General features: G+C 33.8%; 1 long non-coding RNA gene across 1 annotated transcript; it reads right to left on the bottom strand.

The window, feature by feature from the left end:
* Positions 1-6,602: 6,602 nt before the first annotated feature.
* On the bottom strand, positions 6,603-7,731 carry LOC140690393 (uncharacterized). Its single transcript, XR_012065659.1, has 2 exons — positions 7,458-7,731; positions 6,603-6,678 (listed from the first exon to the last, which is right to left on the bottom strand). It is a non-coding gene; the product is annotated as an uncharacterized lncRNA (long non-coding RNA).
* Positions 7,732-8,068: the final 337 nt, after the last annotated feature.

Here is an 8,068-nt window from a genome sequence, read left to right as displayed (position 1 = left end):
GGAAGGGAGGCTTCCTACCCCAAATTTCTGTATCACACTACTACTAAAACAGGAACAAATACCTCAAAGATTACAGGTTACATACTACCAATAAGCATAGATGAAAAAATCATCATTAAATTGTTAGCACGTCAAACAATACATTAAGAGGATTATACAATAAGATTAAGTCCATTTTACTCCAGGGATGCCAAAGTGATTCAATACCCGCAAATTAATCAGTATGTAACACCACACTAAAAACAGGAAGAATATAATTTATATGGTCACAACAGTAGAGCCATAAAATGTTATGACAAAATCAGTATCTATTTATGAATAAATTTCTCCTCAAAGTGGGCATGAGGAAACATACCTCAACAAATCTAAGTTCTTATATGACAAGAACTTAGCTAACATGACATTCATTGATTAATAGCTGAAAGAATCTCCAATAAGAGCAGGAAGAAGACAAGAATGCTCACTCTAACCACTTTTAATAATTATAGTATTGGAAATTCTAGCCATACCTATTCAAAATAAAAGTAAGTAAAATATAGGTAATTAAGAAAAGGAGTAAAAGTATCTGTTTTCAGATGACAAAATTTAAACAGAAATCCTAAAAATGGTGCCACAAAACTAGTAAGGCTTATCAATACATTTGGTAAAATTTCCGAATGTAAAATTAACATACAGAAATCTTGCATTTCTACACACTAACAAAAAGCTAACTGATACAGAAAGTGAGGGAACTGTATCATTTACAGTTGCATTACAAAAAAAAATCAACAAATATATCCAAACAAGGTGGTAAAGGACATGTACTCAGAAAACTATAAAATATTTATAACAGTAATTGAAGATAATGCAAACAGATGAAAGGACATACTGTGTTCATTGATGAGGAAAATATATTGTTTAAATGACAGCATAAGCCAAGAAAATACACAAATTAAATTCAGTGCCTAACAAAATACCACAGGCATTTTCAGACACTTACAAGAAATAATTCTAAAATTTACATTTAAACACAAAAGAGTTGAAGTCACTAAAAAAAAGAAAAGAAAGAAAACAAACAATAAACACAAAATATTTGACAAAGAACAGAGAAGATGTATCACTTTCCCTAATTTAAAACTATAATACAAAGCTACAGTAATAAAAATATTATGGTAGTGGCATAGAACAAACAGAATAATGGAACACAAATAATGCCTGAAAATGAAATCAGACAGTTATGATCATTTAGCCCATTAGAAAAAATGAATATACAGTGGGGGAAATGTTACCAACAGCACATGAAACCAATCAACATTACTAACCATCAGAAAAATGCAAGTCCAAAACATAATGAGATTTTATGTCACTCCCGTCAGAATGACTATTATCAGAAAGACAACAAATATAAGTGTTGGTGTGGATGTAAGAAAAACAACCCTGATGAACTGCTGGAGTGAATGGAAATATGTGCTGCCACTGAGGAAAGCAACATGGAGATTTATCTAAAAACAAAAAATGAAATATAATTCTACATTTCCATATCTGGATACTAATTCCAAGAAAATAAAAACACTAATTACTAAAGATAAATTCAACCCTATATTCACTGTAGCATTATTCACAATAGATAGGATATAGAAGCAAATTAATTGTTCATCAAAGATGATGGATAAAAAGATGAGTGTTTATAATATATTTACCCATCTTAACTACAGATTTATCTATATTTTTATATATATATATATATATATATATATATATATATATATATATGCACACACACACATAAAAATACAATGGGTTATTATTCAGCACCAAATAGAATAAGATTTTGTCATTTGCAACAAATAGGTAGACCAAGAGTGTAATATGCTAAGTGAAATAAGTCAGAAAGAGAATGACAAGTGCTGAATGATTTTAATCACATTTTGAATTTTAAATAAATGAAAATAAGAACACAGAAAAGGAGTTATACACATAGAAAGCAATAGGTTGTTCACAAGAAGGAGGGAAATGGGGTGAGGAAAAGAAAAATTTGAGGAAAATTAAGAGAGAAAATTTTCCAGTTGCAAATTAAATGAATCAGGGACAAGAAATATACTGTATGGTGAATAGTCAAAAACTATGAAATATACTTACATAGCAACATATCGTAACTAGATATATCCTGGTGAACAGTTTGAAATTTATTAAAAATAGCGAACAGTATATTGTGTAGGAGAAACTTACACAGTGTTATAGATTAAAGTACACTTCAAAAACAAACAAAGATACTTATAGAAAAAGAAATTATATTTGTAATTAACAGAGGCAGGGGTTGGAAAAGGAGAATTTGACTTTGCACTCAAAAGCTACAAATTTCCAGCCATAAAATAAACGTGTTCTAGGGATGCCAAGTAATAACATGAAAATTAGAATTAATAATGCATTATGTTCTATATCAATGTTGTTAAGAGAGTAGACCATAAGGTTTCTCAGCACAACCAAAAGACAAATTGTATTTCTTTAAAATTTTAGCAAAATGAGATAATGAATTCTCCCTAAAGTTGCTATGATATTTATTTCATGATAGTTATAAATCAAATCACTATCCTGTGCACCTAAACTTACACAATGTTTTATGCCAGTTATATCTCAATAAAAGCGAAAGTGAAAATGGAAAGTCAATGGTCATTTTTTCCCTTGTCATTTCTCATGATTGTTTTTGCAGCAAGTAAACTTGAGACATGATATACTTAACCAAGCTAAAGATACTAATAAATAAGTGATTATAATAAATTATGCATAAAGATATGAATAAAATTATTGTTTTACCATGCCTAAAAATTTCTTCATGTTAACAGACCAGTGCTTCTGTAGGCATCAAAATTTCACTCTGTGTATTCATCTGAGATTAGGGAATGGATACAAATTTAAAACTGGCTGCCCTTGCTGTCAGTGATAAAGTTCACTGTCTCTGACCGATGGTCTCAACTCCCCGACAGCATCTGTAAGAAAAGAACATGTTAGGTTGCTAAAAATCTCAGTATGGTAAAATCTCAGAACTCTTACAATTCTTAACTGTTTTGCAATGGGAATGCAATACTGACAAGACTTGATTTTGGATAACAATTTGGGGTTTTCTCATGGTTGCGTAAGGGAATGTGAGGATAATCCCTGAGATCCACAACAAACATTCTTGCTCAAGTGCTGGGCAAGCAAGTGTAAAGATTCTGCAATATTAGGACAGAGGACTACTTTCAAAATGATGAGTGTGCTCACTCTGTTCCAGGTAGACCAAGGGAAGAAAGATTATTGCAATTGCTTGGTGAACGGGAATAAGTCAGTTGTTCAGACTATATAAATTAGTCAAAGTGTGTTCAAAGCCAAAATAATTTGTGTCAACAATGAGAATTAAAAGAAATAAATCAGACATAAGCTTAAATTAAAAATGTGATACAGTCCTGTGCTGGGTTCTGGGGACTGGAGAATGTATATGCCTCAATCCCATTCAAGGGTTCAGGGGCTTGGCCGTAGCATCAGCTTGGGATTCAATGAACATGTAACAATTAGTATACTGGGAGAAATATAATCTACCCCTCCCTGATCGGAAGAAAATCTGGTGGCTCAATGAAACTCTTAATTCACAGAGATTCTGCCAGATGCAGAGGAATAATTCACTGATGACTCAACTAAGACAAACTTAGTTACTGCTTAACAATCCATCTTCACACACACACACAGTGGTACAGAGATCTGTAGTATTTAGTGGGAAGAATTCAGTGGGCAGAACTCAGAGAAAAGTTTTCAAAGCACCAGCCAACTTTTGTAGTTTTGCCAATAGTCTAGATTTTCCCAGGTAGAAAACTACAGATGGACAAACAAGATTCTTCTTTAGGATTTCTCACTTTGAATGTAAACTGTAACTTTTGACTTATCAGCATAAAACCTTGTTAAGATGATCACGGTAAGAACCACTGTCTGATAAGAGAGCTGGAAAGTAGCTGAACCAGCCCATCTGAACCCCAGAATGCTAATGTAAGCAACCACATAGCCACCATCAGAATTTTGCTGACAATCTTAAAGCTTGATGTTTCTGTTATAGGAAGAACCACTGCTGTGCAGACACAGTTCTCCAGCTGTAAGTGGTCTCTATCCTTCTCTTGGTAAATGTCATATTGGTGGCATGTTGCTAGAGTTCACCCAGGCCCATTTGCCCTTTCTCCAGGTTATCAAAGGCTTTCTTTACAACAGGTGACATGTTTTCAGAACTCAAATCTGCCATTCCAGTCTTATCAGCTGACACTGGCTGCATCATTGTGAGCAGAAGAAGTAGGCTCCTTGACATTGCCTACAATTGTTCCAGCAATTTAGGGCATTTCCAATTCTGAAAATGCTTCACATTTTATTTTAAATTAGTGGGAAATAGTCAAAGACTTCCATGAATATTTTATATTTCCTAATATCAGTATAAATTTGGTATTCTTGCAGTTGGACAAATTTTTAATTCTACCACCCTCACCTCCTTCTAGTCCACACATTGTAGATTGCAATTTGGTTACTGAATACGACCACACCAACCAAGGGGCTATTACATTTTATATACATCCTGTGTGAAGGTTAGAAGGGGCACAAGATATGTGGGGTGTATAAACCTATATTAAATACTTGCAATGGCACTTTCTCTTCTGGACAAATCTCTGATTCTAAGAAGCAAATTAATTGGTAGTCAGTATAGTTATTGGTATGGGGAAGAGTATCAGCTATTTTGGGATGGGTGGGTGATGAAGAGACAGGAAAATATCCAGCAAATGAGAATGGAATATTTTAGGCCTCTGGAGGCATTAATTAAGAAGAAAATAATAACTTGTCTCCTGTACCTACCTCCAATTACTGTCTTGAGTGATTAGTCCTTGGGCTATGAAAAGAGCTTGTTTGTGGTGAAGAGTATGTACCATAATGAAATAGTTTGAAAATCATGAGAGTTCTGTTGTTTCAGGAAAGTAAATTTTGCTTAAAGTCAACAGGTATTTTTCACTCACTAAATACTAAAATGCATCCTGTGGCATGTGCTGTGCTTACTGTGCTGGTATCCAAGTTAGACAAGGAGAGGTTGAGAGACAGAAAACATCTGGAGGAGGTGGTATCTGTGCTGAGACCGGGATAGTCTAAGTAGGTAAAAGGAGAACAACCAAAGTCCAAGGATGAGCTGGAGTAAAAGTATTGAGGTTGGAACTAACACTGTTGACAAGCATTTCCTTTAATGTACCTCCAGATACAGTGAAACATAAAGATATGCTAAGGTAGTCAGTTGCCAGATTTATAAAGAAATGACTAAACTATGTTGAGTTTGTGGGCTTACATTTGGAAAGGCATTAACTGCCACCCTGAGGATGCAAGTTTGTCTTTGGCTGGAATATAAAAGCAACATAAATTATTGACTAGAAAATGTAGTGTAGACTCTTGAGTGAAGGAAATGAAAGCACCAATTGTAATGCTTTGAGAACAGCACAAAGAAGACCATAGATAAAATTACTTCTTTAATTCTACCACATGCTGTATGTGCCATCTAAGACTACATAATTTGACCTTTTTGATTCCAGGGATGACATAATAGACCACGATCCCTGGGCCGGTTCCAGCATTTATGTACTGTCCAACCTATCCAAACTTAACACATTTCATACTTTCCAGGTTGAACCAGAAACCAATTAGTAATTTTCCCTCTCTCCATGTTTTATTCTTTTTCCAAATTTTTCCATTTTTTCTTCCTCCTTACAAGAAATTACTTAAATTTACTCCCATAGTGTTCAAAAAAAGATCATAACAATCAAATATCTACTTTTCTCTTTTAATGGTATCTTAGCCTCTCATTTAACTCTTTACTATATTTTAAAAAAATAAGGAAAATACAGGTACGCATCTATGTTTATTGTTCAAATAAGAAAATTGCAGTTATTTGTCAACATATGCCAACATCAATTTCAATCTTTGTTATCCTGTATAATCTGGTAGTCCTCTGGTAGATCAGTTGTAATTAGGATGACATTCATAAACTGAAGATGTCTGATGAGTTGGCTTTGAAAGAGATGTAGCTGATGTACCAGCTATCACTGGCACTGGAAAGCGTGGGTTGATCCCTGGTTGAAGTTTAGGAAAACGAATTTCATTGGCAGATATGTTGTGATATCTATTTGGAAAAGTAGAAGGCTCCAACATCAGTCCAAATTAATTGCTCTGTATGGGACAGAAGATGCTGTACTGAGAAGTACAAGTTGTAATTGAAATGGAGTTCACCACACGGCCATTTGTTTCAATGTAGCTGCTTTGAGAGTGCCTGTGGACAGTGGTCAACTGATTTAAAATAACTCGTTGATCCACTGCAATTTTTTCTGATGGTCTAACTGACATTGATGACAGAGGAGAAAAATCACTTCTGATCGGGGTAGTTGTACCACCAATTATGTGGCTAGTAGAAGGCTTTCTTATTAGAGACATGTTTAAAATTGCAGAAGGTAAAAATGCACTTTCTCTATTAGTGTCAGCCACAAAAACAGAATTATGATTATCCATATTGCCCCCTGCATTAAAGTGCTTCTTGTTGAAATCTTCAGCAAATGAAGACACCAGAGAAGAATTTTTAATCCCAACTCTTCTATTTATTCTCACTAAAAGCTGGGGAAAGCCTCGTTTAAAATTTGGATTATGATAGAAATGCAGCTACAACAAAATGATAAACATTTTAGTAATATTTTAAACCATAATACAAGACTACAATAATCCTAACCTATAAAACCTCAGATTCCCAGTTTACTATGCAAAGATAATATCATCAAAATATGAACATTGCTGACGACATTTTGAAGTTCCTTATTTGGAAACTACACATTTAAATAGTGTACTGATCAAATTTAAGAAGTTAACAATTGCTTTAATGGTGAATGGCACTTTTTAAAAGCAGCCTTAATACCTTTATTTAGATTTCTGGAAAGACTCATTGTTGCAAGCATAGGTTCTCATCATCTAGACTACTTAAGGCACTGTCCTCATTTTTTAGAAAAAATAAATTATTTTAGTCTTAGTAGATTTATAAAATTTTGAAAATCTAGCTTTACATTTATATTACCATTGACTGATGTGCAAAATAAAATTTTATATGTAAGTTACCAAGTGGTAACTAAAATTTCTGAATACCTTTCTTAAAACAGAGACTTCTTTTTCTTCTGTCAGAAAGTCAGATAGACAAGCAGACCTTTGAAAATTCTGCCACACTTTCCTAAACCCATGAAGGTTAAGCTGACTAAGTAAACTTTCCATTCTTCCAGTTTCAAATATTCTGAAAGGGGCCTATCTTTCAAAATCTTCCTTCTTAAAGACATCTTCATCAATCACTATGAAAGATTCATTATCATCCCAACAGATGGATTTCAATTGGTCACTCCCAGCCATTTTCCAGAGATTTCTTGGAAATGTCAGAGAACGAAAATCATTATATTCACCTGGTTCAGAAACACAATGTGTGTAACATGGTGTTTTTATCAAGGATTCTTCAGACAAAGTCTGAAAAGCATTTTCTTCAATCATAGACCTCACGTCCAAGTCCTCAGAGAATGTTTGATCACACAATAGAGATCTACCGGAGTAGATCTCTACCAGTTGGTCCATCTTTATGAGACACATCTTGAATTTTTGAAGAAATATGTGCCATCTCAAATAACTTTTTCTACAGCTACTTTTCTAATCTGCATGATTTTGAGCACTGCAGCTTCAAATGGTGCTTTTGCAGTCCTGCACAGATAAACTGCTAGGCCTTCACAATGGTTCTCAACTTGAGTAGCTGTGACATCACAAAACGACTGGTCTCCCAGCAACTCAAGTGTAACTTCCAGTCAGTGATTATTTCTCATTCATCCAGTTAAAATGAAATATATAGTACATTTATTTTTACAGTGTGATCTCCAAAAATTTTCCCAACAAAATCTTTTAAAATAATTTAATTTTGGGGTCTATGAAATTAAACCAATCTCCATTCTTTTGTACAGAAATTTATACCACATGGTTGAACAGAGTATAAATAATGAACAAAAAATATAAAATAAATTTAAAGTTT

This window comes from Vicugna pacos, chromosome 30, assembly GCF_048564905.1.
Source record: "Vicugna pacos chromosome 30, VicPac4, whole genome shotgun sequence".
Lineage (NCBI taxonomy): Eukaryota > Metazoa > Chordata > Mammalia > Artiodactyla > Camelidae > Vicugna > Vicugna pacos.
The sequence above is the reverse complement of the archived record's forward strand: the minus strand, read 5'-3'. Positions and strand labels throughout refer to the sequence as shown.